Genomic DNA, 15,903 nt, shown 5'->3' with positions numbered 1-15,903 from the left:
GTCTGCCAGTCGTACGAGGGAATGTGCAGACTAAACAGACGGATGGGGCATAAGTGTATGAATAATAAAAGAAGGTAACCATATAAGTGTTTAGCCCACTGGGTTATCTTCAGTCCATGCATTATGCTTTTCCGGGACGATGAGTAAACATCCTCCCCTTAAAAAGACAAAAAGTGGGGGAATGTAGTAAGTGAAGGCAACATGGTAAAGGCCTAATGAAGGCCCAGTATGAAGCCTGAACCAAACTAAAGTAATGGTCAAGGCTTTGCTAGCATAGAAAGCAAAGTTAAGCTGTGAGCAAAAGGCAGGCCCTGCTCACAGAAGTTGGCAAGGAAAGGGCTGATATTGCATAAATATATATTCACCTAGCAAAGTTAAAGTATAAACATGGTACCAAGACATACCATACCGGAACATTCCACAGATAACATGGAACAGGCCGACCCATCCCAATGACAGGGGCAAAAGGGTAAAATGATGGATAGAGTTGTTTTGATCGAACCAACATGTACAAGGTGAGAGGCGGCACCTTACTACGTAGAGGGGTTGTACCTTGCTACGTAGAGGGGTTGAACCTCAATACGTCAGGAGTGATGTGCAACTTGTTTGTACCTGTGTATAAGAATGTGTCCCTGGGGTGGTGTCTTTGTCCGGCCACGGGGGCAGTGGAAAGTCCCGCCACTGAGCCGGGTTCTTGCCAAGAGACATCTATTAGTAGTATGCCCGGTAGACTAAGTAATCTACGGGGAACTGCAATTGTGTCCGAGATCGCAATAAACCTGGCCGAGGTGCCTTTGTATCTTAGTAGACTCTGTGGTTATTGGGAATTCTCGTCGGGTCTGCTGTGTCAGCTATCTGCGCAAAGCTGGGGCAGCACACAGAGGGAACACACGCACGCAGCCGAGTGATATCAACAGGAGAAAGCAGAAGCACCACACCGGTAGCCTCTCACAACACCTCTCAAACTCCCCTGTTAGCCGCCCTGTTTGTTTGCTTCCGCTGCTCGCAGCTGTAGCGCTGCCCGGCTGGGCGGCCGCTTTTATGGGCCCCTTGATCAGCCAAGCCCCGCCCAATACTCAGGGCTCGGCGTCCCTCACAGCCCCCAGCCCCTGCCGGCCCCTACAAACCAACACACAAGACCAACAAGGACAGATGCAAATACAGGCACCTTCTCCTCCAATGAGAACTCCCTCTCAAACTCCCCTGTTAGCCGCCCTGTTTGTTTGCTTCCGCTGCTCGCAGCTGTAGCGCTGCCCGGCTGGGCGGCCGCTTTTATGGGCCCCTTGATCAGCCAAGCCCCGCCCAATACTCAGGGCTCGGCGTCCCTCACAGCCCCCAGCCCCTGCCGGCCCCTCCAAACCAACACACAAGACCAACAAGGACAGATGCAAATACAGGCACCTTCTCCTCCAATGAGAACTCCCTCTCAAACTCCCCTGTTAGCCGCCCTGTTTGTTTGCTTCCGCTGCTCGCAGCTGTAGCGCTGCCCGGCTGGGCGGCCGCTTTTATGGGCCCCTTGATCAGCCAAGCCCCGCCCAATACTCAGGGCTCGGCGTCCCTCACAGCCCCCAGCCCCTGCCGGCCCCTACAAACCAACACACAAGACCAACAAGGACAGATGCAAATACAGGCACCTTCTCCTCCAATGAGAACTCCCTCTCAAACTCCCCTGTTAGCCGCCCTGTTTGTTTGCTTCCGCTGCTCGCAGCTGTAGCGCTGCCCGGCTGGGCGGCCGCTTTTATGGGCCCCTTGATCAGCCAAGCCCCGCCCAATACTCAGGGCTCGGCGTCCCTCACAGCCCCCAGCCCCTGCCGGCCCCTACAAACCAACACACAAGACCAACAAGGACAGATGCAAATACAGGCACCTTCTCCTCCAATGAGAACTCCCTCTCAAACTCCCCTGTTAGCCGCCCTGTTTGTTTGCTTCCGCTGCTCGCAGCTGTAGCGCTGCCCGGCTGGGCGGCCGCTTTTATGGGCCCCTTGATCAGCCAAGCCCCGCCCAATACTCAGGGCTCGGCGTCCCTCACAGCCCCCAGCCCCTGCCGGCCCCTCCAAACCAACACACAAGACCAACAAGGACAGATGCAAATACAGGCACCTTCTCCTCCAATGAGAACTCCCTCTCAAACTCCCCTGTTAGCCGCCCTGTTTGTTTGCTTCCGCTGCTCGCAGCTGTAGCGCTGCCCGGCTGGGCGGCCGCTTTTATGGGCCCCTTGATCAGCCAAGCCCCGCCCAATACTCAGGGCTCGGCGTCCCTCACAGCCCCCAGCCCCTGCCGGCCCCTCCAAACCAACACACAAGACCAACAAGGACAGATGCAAATACAGGCACCTTCTCCTCCAATGAGAACTCCCTCTCAAACTCCCCTGTTAGCCGCCCTGTTTGTTTGCTTCCGCTGCTCGCAGCTGTAGCGCTGCCCGGCTGGGCGGCCGCTTTTATGGGCCCCTTGATCAGCCAAGCCCCGCCCAATACTCAGGGCTCGGCGTCCCTCACAGCCCCCAGCCCCTGCCGGCCCCTACAAACCAACACACAAGACCAACAAGGACAGATGCAAATACAGGCACCTTCTCCTCCAATGAGAACTCCCTCTCAAACTCCCCTGTTAGCCGCCCTGTTTGTTTGCTTCCGCTGCTCGCAGCTGTAGCGCTGCCCGGCTGGGCGGCCGCTTTTATGGGCCCCTTGATCAGCCAAGCCCCGCCCAATACTCAGGGCTCGGCGTCCCTCACAGCCCCCAGCCCCTGCCGGCCCCTACAAACCAACACACAAGACCAACAAGGACAGATGCAAATACAGGCACCTTCTCCTCCAATGAGAACTCCCTCTCAAACTCCCCTGTTAGCCGCCCTGTTTGTTTGCTTCCGCTGCTCGCAGCTGTAGCGCTGCCCGGCTGGGCGGCCGCTTTTATGGGCCCCTTGATCAGCCAAGCCCCGCCCAATACTCAGGGCTCGGCGTCCCTCACAGCCCCCAGCCCCTGCCGGCCCCTACAAACCAACACACAAGACCAACAAGGACAGATGCAAATACAGGCACCTTCTCCTCCAATGAGAACTCCCTCTCAAACTCCCCTGTTAGCCGCCCTGTTTGTTTGCTTCCGCTGCTCGCAGCTGTAGCGCTGCCCGGCTGGGCGGCCGCTTTTATGGGCCCCTTGATCAGCCAAGCCCCGCCCAATACTCAGGGCTCGGCGTCCCTCACAGCCCCCAGCCCCTGCCGGCCCCTACAAACCAACACACAAGACCAACAAGGACAGATGCAAATACAGGCACCTTCTCCTCCAATGAGAACTCCCTCTCAAACTCCCCTGTTAGCCGCCCTGTTTGTTTGCTTCCGCTGCTCGCAGCTGTAGCGCTGCCCGGCTGGGCGGCCGCTTTTATGGGCCCCTTGATCAGCCAAGCCCCGCCCAATACTCAGGGCTCGGCGTCCCTCACAGCCCCCAGCCCCTACAAACCAACACACAAGACCAACAAGGACAGATGCAAATACAGGCACCTTCTCCTCCAATGAGAACTCCCTCTCAAACTCCCCTGTTAGCCGCCCTGTTTGTTTGCTTCCGCTGCTCGCAGCTGTAGCGCTGCCCGGCTGGGCGGCCGCTTTTATGGGCCCCTTGATCAGCCAAGCCCCGCCCAATACTCAGGGCTCGGCGTCCCTCACAGCCCCCAGCCCCTGCCGGCCCCTACAAACCAACACACAAGACCAACAAGGACAGATGCAAATACAGGCACCTTCTCCTCCAATGAGAACTCCCTCTCAAACTCCCCTGTTAGCCGCCCTGTTTGTTTGCTTCCGCTGCTCGCAGCTGTAGCGCTGCCCGGCTGGGCGGCCGCTTTTATGGGCCCCTTGATCAGCCAAGCCCCGCCCAATACTCAGGGCTCGGCGTCCCTCACAGCCCCCACCCCCTGCCGGCCCCTACAAACCAACACACAAGACCAACAAGGAAAGATGCAAATACAGGCACCTTCTCCTCCAATGAGAACTCCCTCTCAAACTCCCCTGTTAGCCGCCCTGTTTGTTTGCTTCCGCTGCTCGCAGCTGTAGCGCTGCCCGGCTGGGCGGCCGCTTTTATGGGCCCCTTGATCAGCCAAGCCCCGCCCAATACTCAGGGCTCGGCGTCCCTCACAGCCCCCAGCCCCTGCCGGCCCCTACAAACCAACACACAAGACCAACAAGGACAGATGCAAATACAGGCACCTTTTCCTCCAATGAGAACTCCCTCTTGTAGTAAGTGAAGGCAACATGGTAAAGGCCTAATGAAGGCCCAGTATGAAGCCTGAACCAAACTAAAGTAATGGTCAACGCTTTGCTAGCATAGAAAGCAAAGTTAAGCTGTGAGCAAAAGGCAGGCCCTGCTCACAGAAGTTGGCAAGGAAAGGGCTGATATTGCATAAATATATATTCACCTAGCAAAGTTAAAGTATAAACATGGTACCAAGACATACCATACCGGAACATTCCACAGATAACATGGAACAGGCCGACCCATCCCAATGACAGGGGCAAAAGGGTAAAATGATGGATAGAGTTGTTTTGATCGAACCAACATGTACAAGGTGAGAGGCGGCACCTTACTACGTAGAGGGGTTGTACCTTGCTACGTAGAGGGGTTGAACCTCAATACGTCAGGAGTGATGTGTAACTTGTTTGTACCTGTGTATAAGAATGTGTCCCTGGGGTGGTGTCTTTGTCCGGCCACGGGGGCAGTGGAAAGTCCCGCCACTGAGCCGGGTCCTTGCCAAGAGACATCTATTAGTAGTATGCCCGGTAGACTAAGTAATCTACGGGGAACTGCAATTGTGTCCGAGATCGCAATAAACCTGGCCGAGGTGCCTTTGTATCTTAGTAGACTCTGTGGTTATTGGGGATTCTCGTCGGGTCTGCTGTGTCAGCTATCTGCGCAGAGCTGGGGCAGCACACAGAGGGAACACACGCACGCAGCCGAGTGATATCAACAGGAGAAAGCAGAAGCACCACACCGGTAGCCTCTCACAACACTGGTGACCCCGACCGCTGATCTGGTGAGTAAGCAAAACTGCCGTGGTAGGAATCGCGATCTAACATGGCAGTAAACCTCGAGCTAGGGAACCCCCTTATCCCCTCCCTCATGATCCCCACGGAGTTTGATGATTGTTGGACCCGCTGGATTGCCAGTAAGGGGGGTCCATATGAATTTAAAAAAGAGAGTGGGGAAACATGGACTGGCTTATGTAGAGCGATGGTAGAAACCGAGGCTCTGAGAAACAGTAATAAGAGTAAAAAAGCAAGAATTTTGCAACTCATGCCTCTGGTAGTGAGACGGCTCAGACAGCATGTTGGAATGCTGGCCAAACAAGTCACAGAAAAAACAGGAGGAGTAGAAGAGGTAACCCGGGCAGTTGAGCACTGGAAAGCCCAAGCTCTGTTAGCACAGCAACAGGCGGGCCAAACTCATGATATGCTCGAGCAAGTGAAGCAGGAAAATAAAAAATTGGAAACAGCTGTAGAAAACCTGCAGAAGCAAAAAGTGCCGTCCCCTGTTATAAATATTGGTAGTAAACAGCAGGCTTCAGGTAGCTACCCTGTGCCTGAAGAATGGGGACAGAAGTGGAAAAACGTGGTCCTAGTAAAATCAAAAGATGAAACGGGGTCCACTGCATTGCAACCACTACCTTATGATAAAAGCCAGGTTCCAGTTAAACTTAAATTGAGACCTAGACTGGTGCCTGTCAGAACGGGACAAGTAAGTGCACAGAAGGAAAGAGTAGCACATAATACTTTCACAGAATTGGTAAATCAGATGAAGGAAAATATGGAACAGTTCACAGAGCACATTAGGAGACAGGAGCTGCGACTCGATCGCAGGGGAGTGAATAAAAAAGCATTTCAAAGTAAAAAACCAAAATTAAATGGGTTAACACCTAGAATTGATGCAATAACACATGGAGCTGCCCAAAACCAGTTAACTGCACCAAAAAAGGGCACTCCTGCCATCCATCTGGCATGCACACAAAAGCAACAGCCATTGGGGGAACAAATTCAAGTTTTACAAGAGCAGGTAACTACCCCCATTCTCCTCTCAAAGCCAGGATAAAAAACAGGGGCACGGTTCCTAACTGTGCAGGTTCCCAACTGTTTTGACCCACGGAACCACACTCCGCACTCATATTTGAAAATAGAATTGTCTTTCTCAAATATTTTTACATACCGGTTAAGTTTTGTCCTTTATATGCTTTCTTAGTTTGTTAAATTTGCTGCTGCTGCCTGTACTTTCAAATATCTTGATAAAGTTAATCTCTCTTGGCTCAGGTCTCACTACCTTCCTAGATTGCTCTTCACCCCCCCTCTTTCCCCCACCTCTCCTCAATTCTGCTCTCTTTTTGTTTTAAAAAGTTAAAAGTTACAGTTTTTACAGAAACCTCCAAAATATACAGCAATTGAAAACAGAATAAAACAAGAAACAAAAAGAAAACAAGGTAAAAACTTTACTTTAAATAAATTCCAGTAAATTAAGTATTTTAACCCTTCAGGAATGCAACAGCTGAAATTATTCCTAACTTTCTTGAAGATATGGTTGCCAAGCAACAGAAATGCACACTCTGCTTCAAATCCTAACCACTTATTAATATTTGAAACATGGGCTTTTCTTATTTTCATATAGCAGAGTTTTAAAATAAGTTAAATATAAAGTAATGCAAAATTCCTTGTTACTAAATTAATACAATACATTTAGCAAATAGTAATATATTTTTTACCAATTTATGTTACAAGTTTTAAATAAAGAAATAATTTGGTTATTCAAATGTTTAACCCTTTTTATTTTTATTTTTATTTTATTTTATTTTGCCTTACCATGTATAGTTATAAATAGAATTCTGGCGCCATTTGTTGTTAATTGTAAGTTTGTCCTGTATGTCATGTGTGTTGTTTTGTGCTGTATGTTGTGTGTCACGTGACTATTAGTTTTTATTTTGTTGCAACAAAAGTCAATTTTATACCCTTTTAAAAATTTATAATAGTGGTACCACACTATTTTAAGATCATGGTTGAAGTATAATCATTATTAGCACCAATTTTTTGTGCAAAGTTCAAAAAGGTTTCAGTTACAAATATATGTACATATATTTCCATATATTTCTGCCTCAACAAATAATGCAATTGCAAACAAAAAATATTCTCTTATCAATCACAGTTTTGTTTTGTTTTTAAAAAAAATTTTTGTTATTCAAAGAAAAAATGTAAGGGGAAACCTTCAACATTAAAGTAAAGATAATATTAACAAAATGTTAATTTCTTTTTTGGGCTTTTTATAAACTTGTTTGTACGTTTAAATATAGTTATAAGAATGTCATAACCAAAATGTTTTAAAATAACAATTTATGCATAAAGCTAACCAAACAATTTCAACAGGTTTCCATGTTTTCAACAGGTTTCCACCTTTGGCTCCCAAACATAGCAAAGCATCATGAAAGTATACCTTCAAATACCCTCAAAGTACTGTATTTAAAATTTATTTTGGTTTAATTTTATAATTAGTTTAATTTTTTATGCTTTTCTTTTGTTATGTTATGTTAATGGGAAGCAGTGGTTGTTAAAGTTGTGCTTCTAAACAGTTAACAAAAGTGAAATTGGTATCACAAGCAAATTAACTCTAAAAAGCTTAGTAAAAATTCTGTTAACTCCTTTGCTGAAACAAATTGTTCAGCAAGGGAAAGCAATACACCTTCTCATAGAAGATTGTGAGCATTTATTTTAGCCGTTAAGCATTACATTTCGTATAAAAATATTAGTAATGCACTTCAAATGAAAATGAATGTCTATACAACAATTGCAAAAGTATAGCTTGTGTTATAAAAGGCTTGGTCCCTATTACATTGTAAACAAACTAAGTTAAACTGTGTATTAAGTTTAAGTTACTAAAAACAAAAACAAAAAAGAAACAAACAAAAATCCTTTATTATGTTAACTAACTAGCTGTTTAAGTTGCATCCCACAGACCAAAGACACCAAAAAATATCACACCCTGAAGACACCAGATGATATCAGTATACAGTGAAGAAACTGCCAAGCATCAAGAACAGAAAAATGAAGTGCTTTATAAATAAGAGACTGGTTAAATACACCTCTATCTACCATATATGGACAATTAAGTTAAAATCAGCTAAAAACCACTAGCTGGATCAGAATAAGCCATCATTTAATTTCAACTTGGTCACTATGTAAAAACAACTGTATTATTGCTGTACTACTGTATTATTGTTGTACTGTTGTCTTATTGCTGAATTGTATTATTGGTGTACAACATTTACAATATGCATAACCTTGCTAAACTGTTTAACCAACACACATGTAAAAATCAACAAATGAATGGCAGCAAACAACATGAAGGCAAGAAAAAAACACTGTGGTAAACAAACAAAAAGTTACATAGTAACTACAAATTGGGTAAACAAATTGCCTGTTAGTACCAGTCATAATTTGGGTCAGTGACACTGCATCCTAACTGAGGCACATGTTATTCAAAACAATCTTGTTCAGTGTCTGAGTACCAATACTACATCCTGACACAGCACTATTTGATAAATTGGTTACTGTCCATTCAGTAGGTTATCTGGAAGACAGCATCCATAACAAACAACTGGATCTATGTCAACTACTGGTGTATCGCAGAGCCATGCAACCAATGGAACAGAGACGTTAACCACTTCTATTTCCTGCCCAGTGAAGCTAACCAGAGAGTGACAACTAGCAGTAAGGGTAACCTATAACATGAATGGACAGTACTGGGTAGTAACTAATTACGATATATTTCTATATAAAGGCCTCAGTGGTAGTGTCACTACTCCAAATTTCTGTTTTACTTCTCATATACATAGCACTGTGGGACACACTATCACAATCCCTATCCCAATATTTCAAAACACTCAGCCTACTACTACTAATGAGACAGGTAATAACTAGAATTGCCCTAATAAGAGTGCGTTTCTATCTGTGTCACCAAAGTAAAAGGGACAGAGTACAACACCGGACTGGAAAAACATGGTTATGCTTAGATATAAGGTGGTGTCATATGTACACATACATACTATACATATATGCCCATACACACGCCAAATATATAAGCCATATCCATATAATTGATATATATTAATTATTTGGAAGTGCCTCTAAGGCTCAATCATAATACTACATTCCTCAGTCATGGTCCCGGGCCTAACATTCCCAGGCCCACCATAAGGGACTAAAAAATAATTGGATAATAAAATCTGTCTGCCAGTCGTACGAGGGAATGTGCAGACTAAACAGACGGATGGGGCATAAGTGTATGAATAATAAAAGAAGGTAACCATATAAGTGTTTAGCCCACTGGGTTATCTTCAGTCCATGCATTATGCTTTTCCGGGACGATGAGTAAACATCCTCCCCTTAAAAAGACAAAAAGTGGGGGAATGTAGTAAGTGAAGGCAACATGGTAAAGGCCTAATGAAGGCCCAGTATGAAGCCTGAACCAAACTAAAGTAATGGTCAAGGCTTTGCTAGCATAGAAAGCAAAGTTAAGCTGTGAGCAAAAGGCAGGCCCTGCTCACAGAAGTTGGCAAGGAAAGGGCTGATATTGCATAAATATATATTCACCTAGCAAAGTTAAAGTATAAACATGGTACCAAGACATACCATACCGGAACATTCCACAGATAACATGGAACAGGCCGACCCATCCCAATGACAGGGGCAAAAGGGTAAAATGATGGATAGAGTTGTTTTGATCGAACCAACATGTACAAGGTGAGAGGCGGCACCTTACTACGTAGAGGGGTTGTACCTTGCTACGTAGAGGGGTTGAACCTCAATACGTCAGGAGTGATGTGTAACTTGTTTGTACCTGTGTATAAGAATGTGTCCCTGGGGTGGTGTCTTTGTCCGGCCACGGGGGCAGTGGAAAGTCCCGCCACTGAGCCGGGTCCTTGCCAAGAGACATCTATTAGTAGTATGCCCGGTAGACTAAGTAATCTACGGGGAACTGCAATTGTGTCCGAGATCGCAATAAACCTGGCCGAGGTGCCTTTGTATCTTAGTAGACTCTGTGGTTATTGGGGATTCTCGTCGGGTCTGCTGTGTCAGCTATCTGCGCAGAGCTGGGGCAGCACACAGAGGGAACACACGCACGCAGCCGAGTGATATCAACAGGAGAAAGCAGAAGCACCACACCGGTAGCCTCTCACAACACTGGTGACCCCGACCGCTGATCTGGTGAGTAAGCAAAACTGCCGTGGTAGGAATCGCGATCTAACATGGCAGTAAACCTCGAGCTAGGGAACCCCCTTATCCCCTCCCTCATGATCCCCACGGAGTTTGATGATTGTTGGACCCGCTGGATTGCCAGTAAGGGGGGTCCATATGAATTTAAAAAAGAGAGTGGGGAAACATGGACTGGCTTATGTAGAGCGATGGTAGAAACCGAGGCTCTGAGAAACAGTAATAAGAGTAAAAAAGCAAGAATTTTGCAACTCATGCCTCTGGTAGTGAGACGGCTCAGACAGCATGTTGGAATGCTGGCCAAACAAGTCACAGAAAAAACAGGAGGAGTAGAAGAGGTAACCCGGGCAGTTGAGCACTGGAAAGCCCAAGCTCTGTTAGCACAGCAACAGGCGGGCCAAACTCATGATATGCTCGAGCAAGTGAAGCAGGAAAATAAAAAATTGGAAACAGCTGTAGAAAACCTGCAGAAGCAAAAAGTGCCGTCCCCTGTTATAAATATTGGTAGTAAACAGCAGGCTTCAGGTAGCTACCCTGTGCCTGAAGAATGGGGACAGAAGTGGAAAAACGTGGTCCTAGTAAAATCAAAAGATGAAACGGGGTCCACTGCATTGCAACCACTACCTTATGATAAAAGCCAGGTTCCAGTTAAACTTAAATTGAGACCTAGACTGGTGCCTGTCAGAACGGGACAAGTAAGTGCACAGAAGGAAAGAGTAGCACATAATACTTTCACAGAATTGGTAAATCAGATGAAGGAAAATATGGAACAGTTCACAGAGCACATTAGGAGACAGGAGCTGCGACTCGATCGCAGGGGAGTGAATAAAAAAGCATTTCAAAGTAAAAAACCAAAATTAAATGGGTTAACACCTAGAATTGATGCAATAACACATGGAGCTGCCCAAAACCAGTTAACTGCACCAAAAAAGGGCACTCCTGCCATCCATCTGGCATGCACACAAAAGCAACAGCCATTGGGGGAACAAATTCAAGTTTTACAAGAGCAGGTAACTACCCCCATTCTCCTCTCAAAGCCAGGATAAAAAACAGGGGCACGGTTCCTAACTGTGCAGGTTCCCAACTGTTTTGACCCACGGAACCACACTCCGCACTCATATTTGAAAATAGAATTGTCTTTCTCAAATATTTTTACATACCGGTTAAGTTTTGTCCTTTATATGCTTTCTTAGTTTGTTAAATTTGCTGCTGCTGCCTGTACTTTCAAATATCTTGATAAAGTTAATCTCTCTTGGCTCAGGTCTCACTACCTTCCTAGATTGCTCTTCACCCCCCCTCTTTCCCCCACCTCTCCTCAATTCTGCTCTCTTTTTGTTTTAAAAAGTTAAAAGTTACAGTTTTTACAGAAACCTCCAAAATATACAGCAATTGAAAACAGAATAAAACAAGAAACAAAAAGAAAACAAGGTAAAAACTTTACTTTAAATAAATTCCAGTAAATTAAGTATTTTAACCCTTCAGGAATGCAACAGCTGAAATTATTCCTAACTTTCTTGAAGATATGGTTGCCAAGCAACAGAAATGCACACTCTGCTTCAAATCCTAACCACTTATTAATATTTGAAACATGGGCTTTTCTTATTTTCATATAGCAGAGTTTTAAAATAAGTTAAATATAAAGTAATGCAAAATTCCTTGTTACTAAATTAATACAATACATTTAGCAAATAGTAATATATTTTTTACCAATTTATGTTACAAGTTTTAAATAAAGAAATAATTTGGTTATTCAAATGTTTAACCCTTTTTATTTTTATTTTTATTTTATTTTATTTTGCCTTACCATGTATAGTTATAAATAGAATTCTGGCGCCATTTGTTGTTAATTGTAAGTTTGTCCTGTATGTCATGTGTGTTGTTTTGTGCTGTATGTTGTGTGTCACGTGACTATTAGTTTTTATTTTGTTGCAACAAAAGTCAATTTTATACCCTTTTAAAAATTTATAATAGTGGTACCACACTATTTTAAGATCATGGTTGAAGTATAATCATTATTAGCACCAATTTTTTGTGCAAAGTTCAAAAAGGTTTCAGTTACAAATATATGTACATATATTTCCATATATTTCTGCCTCAACAAATAATGCAATTGCAAACAAAAAATATTCTCTTATCAATCACAGTTTTGTTTTGTTTTTAAAAAAAAATTTTGTTATTCAAAGAAAAAATGTAAGGGGAAACCTTCAACATTAAAGTAAAGATAATATTAACAAAATGTTAATTTCTTTTTTGGGCTTTTTATAAACTTGTTTGTACGTTTAAATATAGTTATAAGAATGTCATAACCAAAATGTTTTAAAATAACAATTTATGCATAAAGCTAACCAAACAATTTCAACAGGTTTCCATGTTTTCAACAGGTTTCCACCTTTGGCTCCCAAACATAGCAAAGCATCATGAAAGTATACCTTCAAATACCCTCAAAGTACTGTATTTAAAATTTATTTTGGTTTAATTTTATAATTAGTTTAATTTTTTATGCTTTTCTTTTGTTATGTTATGTTAATGGGAAGCAGTGGTTGTTAAAGTTGTGCTTCTAAACAGTTAACAAAAGTGAAATTGGTATCACAAGCAAATTAACTCTAAAAAGCTTAGTAAAAATTCTGTTAACTCCTTTGCTGAAACAAATTGTTCAGCAAGGGAAAGCAATACACCTTCTCATAGAAGATTGTGAGCATTTATTTTAGCCGTTAAGCATTACATTTCGTATAAAAATATTAGTAATGCACTTCAAATGAAAATGAATGTCTATACAACAATTGCAAAAGTATAGCTTGTGTTATAAAAGGCTTGGTCCCTATTACATTGTAAACAAACTAAGTTAAACTGTGTATTAAGTTTAAGTTACTAAAAACAAAAACAAAAAAGAAACAAACAAAAATCCTTTATTATGTTAACTAACTAGCTGTTTAAGTTGCATCCCACAGACCAAAGACACCAAAAAATATCACACCCTGAAGACACCAGATGATATCAGTATACAGTGAAGAAACTGCCAAGCATCAAGAACAGAAAAATGAAGTGCTTTATAAATAAGAGACTGGTTAAATACACCTCTATCTACCATATATGGACAATTAAGTTAAAATCAGCTAAAAACCACTAGCTGGATCAGAATAAGCCATCATTTAATTTCAACTTGGTCACTATGTAAAAACAACTGTATTATTGCTGTACTACTGTATTATTGTTGTACTGTTGTCTTATTGCTGAATTGTATTATTGGTGTACAACATTTACAATATGCATAACCTTGCTAAACTGTTTAACCAACACACATGTAAAAATCAACAAATGAATGGCAGCAAACAACATGAAGGCAAGAAAAAAACACTGTGGTAAACAAACAAAAAGTTACATAGTAACTACAAATTGGGTAAACAAATTGCCTGTTAGTACCAGTCATAATTTGGGTCAGTGACACTGCATCCTAACTGAGGCACATGTTATTCAAAACAATCTTGTTCAGTGTCTGAGTACCAATACTACATCCTGACACAGCACTATTTGATAAATTGGTTACTGTCCATTCAGTAGGTTATCTGGAAGACAGCATCCATAACAAACAACTGGATCTATGTCAACTACTGGTGTATCGCAGAGCCATGCAACCAATGGAACAGAGACGTTAACCACTTCTATTTCCTGCCCAGTGAAGCTAACCAGAGAGTGACAACTAGCAGTAAGGGTAACCTATAACATGAATGGACAGTACTGGGTAGTAACTAATTACGATATATTTCTATATAAAGGCCTCAGTGGTAGTGTCACTACTCCAAATTTCTGTTTTACTTCTCATATACATAGCACTGTGGGACACACTATCACAATCCCTATCCCAATATTTCAAAACACTCAGCCTACTACTACTAATGAGACAGGTAATAACTAGAATTGCCCTAATAAGAGTGCGTTTCTATCTGTGTCACCAAAGTAAAAGGGACAGAGTACAACACCGGACTGGAAAAACATGGTTATGCTTAGATATAAGGTGGTGTCATATGTACACATACATACTATACATATATGCCCATACACACGCCAAATATATAAGCCATATCCATATAATTGATATATATTAATTATTTGGAAGTGCCTCTAAGGCTCAATCATAATACTACATTCCTCAGTCATGGTCCCGGGCCTAACATTCCCAGGCCCACCATAAGGGACTAAAAAATAATTGGATAATAAAATCTGTCTGCCAGTCGTACGAGGGAATGTGCAGACTAAACAGACGGATGGGGCATAAGTGTATGAATAATAAAAGAAGGTAACCATATAAGTGTTTAGCCCACTGGGTTATCTTCAGTCCATGCATTATGCTTTTCCGGGACGATGAGTAAACATCCTCCCCTTAAAAAGACAAAAAGTGGGGGAATGTAGTAAGTGAAGGCAACATGGTAAAGGCCTAATGAAGGCCCAGTATGAAGCCTGAACCAAACTAAAGTAATGGTCAAGGCTTTGCTAGCATAGAAAGCAAAGTTAAGCTGTGAGCAAAAGGCAGGCCCTGCTCACAGAAGTTGGCAAGGAAAGGGCTGATATTGCATAAATATATATTCACCTAGCAAAGTTAAAGTATAAACATGGTACCAAGACATACCATACCGGAACATTCCACAGATAACATGGAACAGGCCGACCCATCCCAATGACAGGGGCAAAAGGGTAAAATGATGGATAGAGTTGTTTTGATCGAACCAACATGTACAAGGTGAGAGGCGGCACCTTACTACGTAGAGGGGTTGTACCTTGCTACGTAGAGGGGTTGAACCTCAATACGTCAGGAGTGATGTGCAACTTGTTTGTACCTGTGTATAAGAATGTGTCCCTGGGGTGGTGTCTTTGTCCGGCCACGGGGGCAGTGGAAAGTCCCGCCACTGAGCCGGGTTCTTGCCAAGAGACATCTATTAGTAGTATGCCCGGTAGACTAAGTAATCTACGGGGAACTGCAATTGTGTCCGAGATCGCAATAAACCTGGCCGAGGTGCCTTTGTATCTTAGTAGACTCTGTGGTTATTGGGAATTCTCGTCGGGTCTGCTGTGTCAGCTATCTGCGCAGAGCTGGGGCAGCACACAGAGGGAACACACGCACGCAGCCGAGTGATATCAACAGGAGAAAGCAGAAGCACCACACCGGTAGCCTCTCACAACACCTCTCAAACTCCCCTGTTAGCCGCCCTGTTTGTTTGCTTCCGCTGCTCGCAGCTGTAGCGCTGCCCGGCTGGGCGGCCGCTTTTATGGGCCCCTTGATCAGCCAAGCCCCGCCCAATACTCAGGGCTCGGCGTCCCTCACAGCCCCCAGCCCCTGCCGGCCCCTACAAACCAACACACAAGACCAACAAGGACAGATGCAAATACAGGCACCTTCTCCTCCAATGAGAACTCCCTCTCAAACTCCCCTGTTAGCCGCCCTGTTTGTTTGCTTCCGCTGCACGCAGCTGTAGCGCTGCCCGGCTGGGCGGCCGCTTTTATGGGCCCCTTGATCAGCCAAGCCCCGCCCAATACTCAGGGCTCGGCGTCCCTCACAGCCCCCAGCCCCTGCCGGCCCCTCCAAACCAACACACAAGACCAACAAGGACAGATGCAAATACAGGCACCTTCTCCTCCAATGAGAACTCCCTCTCAAACTCCCCTGTTAGCCGCCCTGTTTGTTTGC

General features: G+C 44.1%; 1 long non-coding RNA gene across 1 annotated transcript; it reads left to right on the top strand.

Annotated features, from left to right (window-relative positions):
* Positions 1–4,300: 4,300 nt before the first annotated feature.
* LOC135979210 (uncharacterized) lies at positions 4,301–15,247 on the top strand. The gene is made up of 2 exons (XR_010596534.1): positions 4,301–11,651; positions 12,605–15,247. It is a non-coding gene; the product is annotated as an uncharacterized LOC135979210 (long non-coding RNA).
* Positions 15,248–15,903: the final 656 nt, after the last annotated feature.

The sequence above is a fragment of the Chrysemys picta genome, unplaced genomic scaffold (genome assembly GCF_011386835.1).
Source record: "Chrysemys picta bellii isolate R12L10 unplaced genomic scaffold, ASM1138683v2 scaf721, whole genome shotgun sequence".
Classification (NCBI taxonomy): Eukaryota; Metazoa; Chordata; order Testudines; family Emydidae; genus Chrysemys; species Chrysemys picta.
Note: the sequence above shows the minus strand (reverse complement) of the source record. Positions and strands in the feature narration are given on the sequence as shown.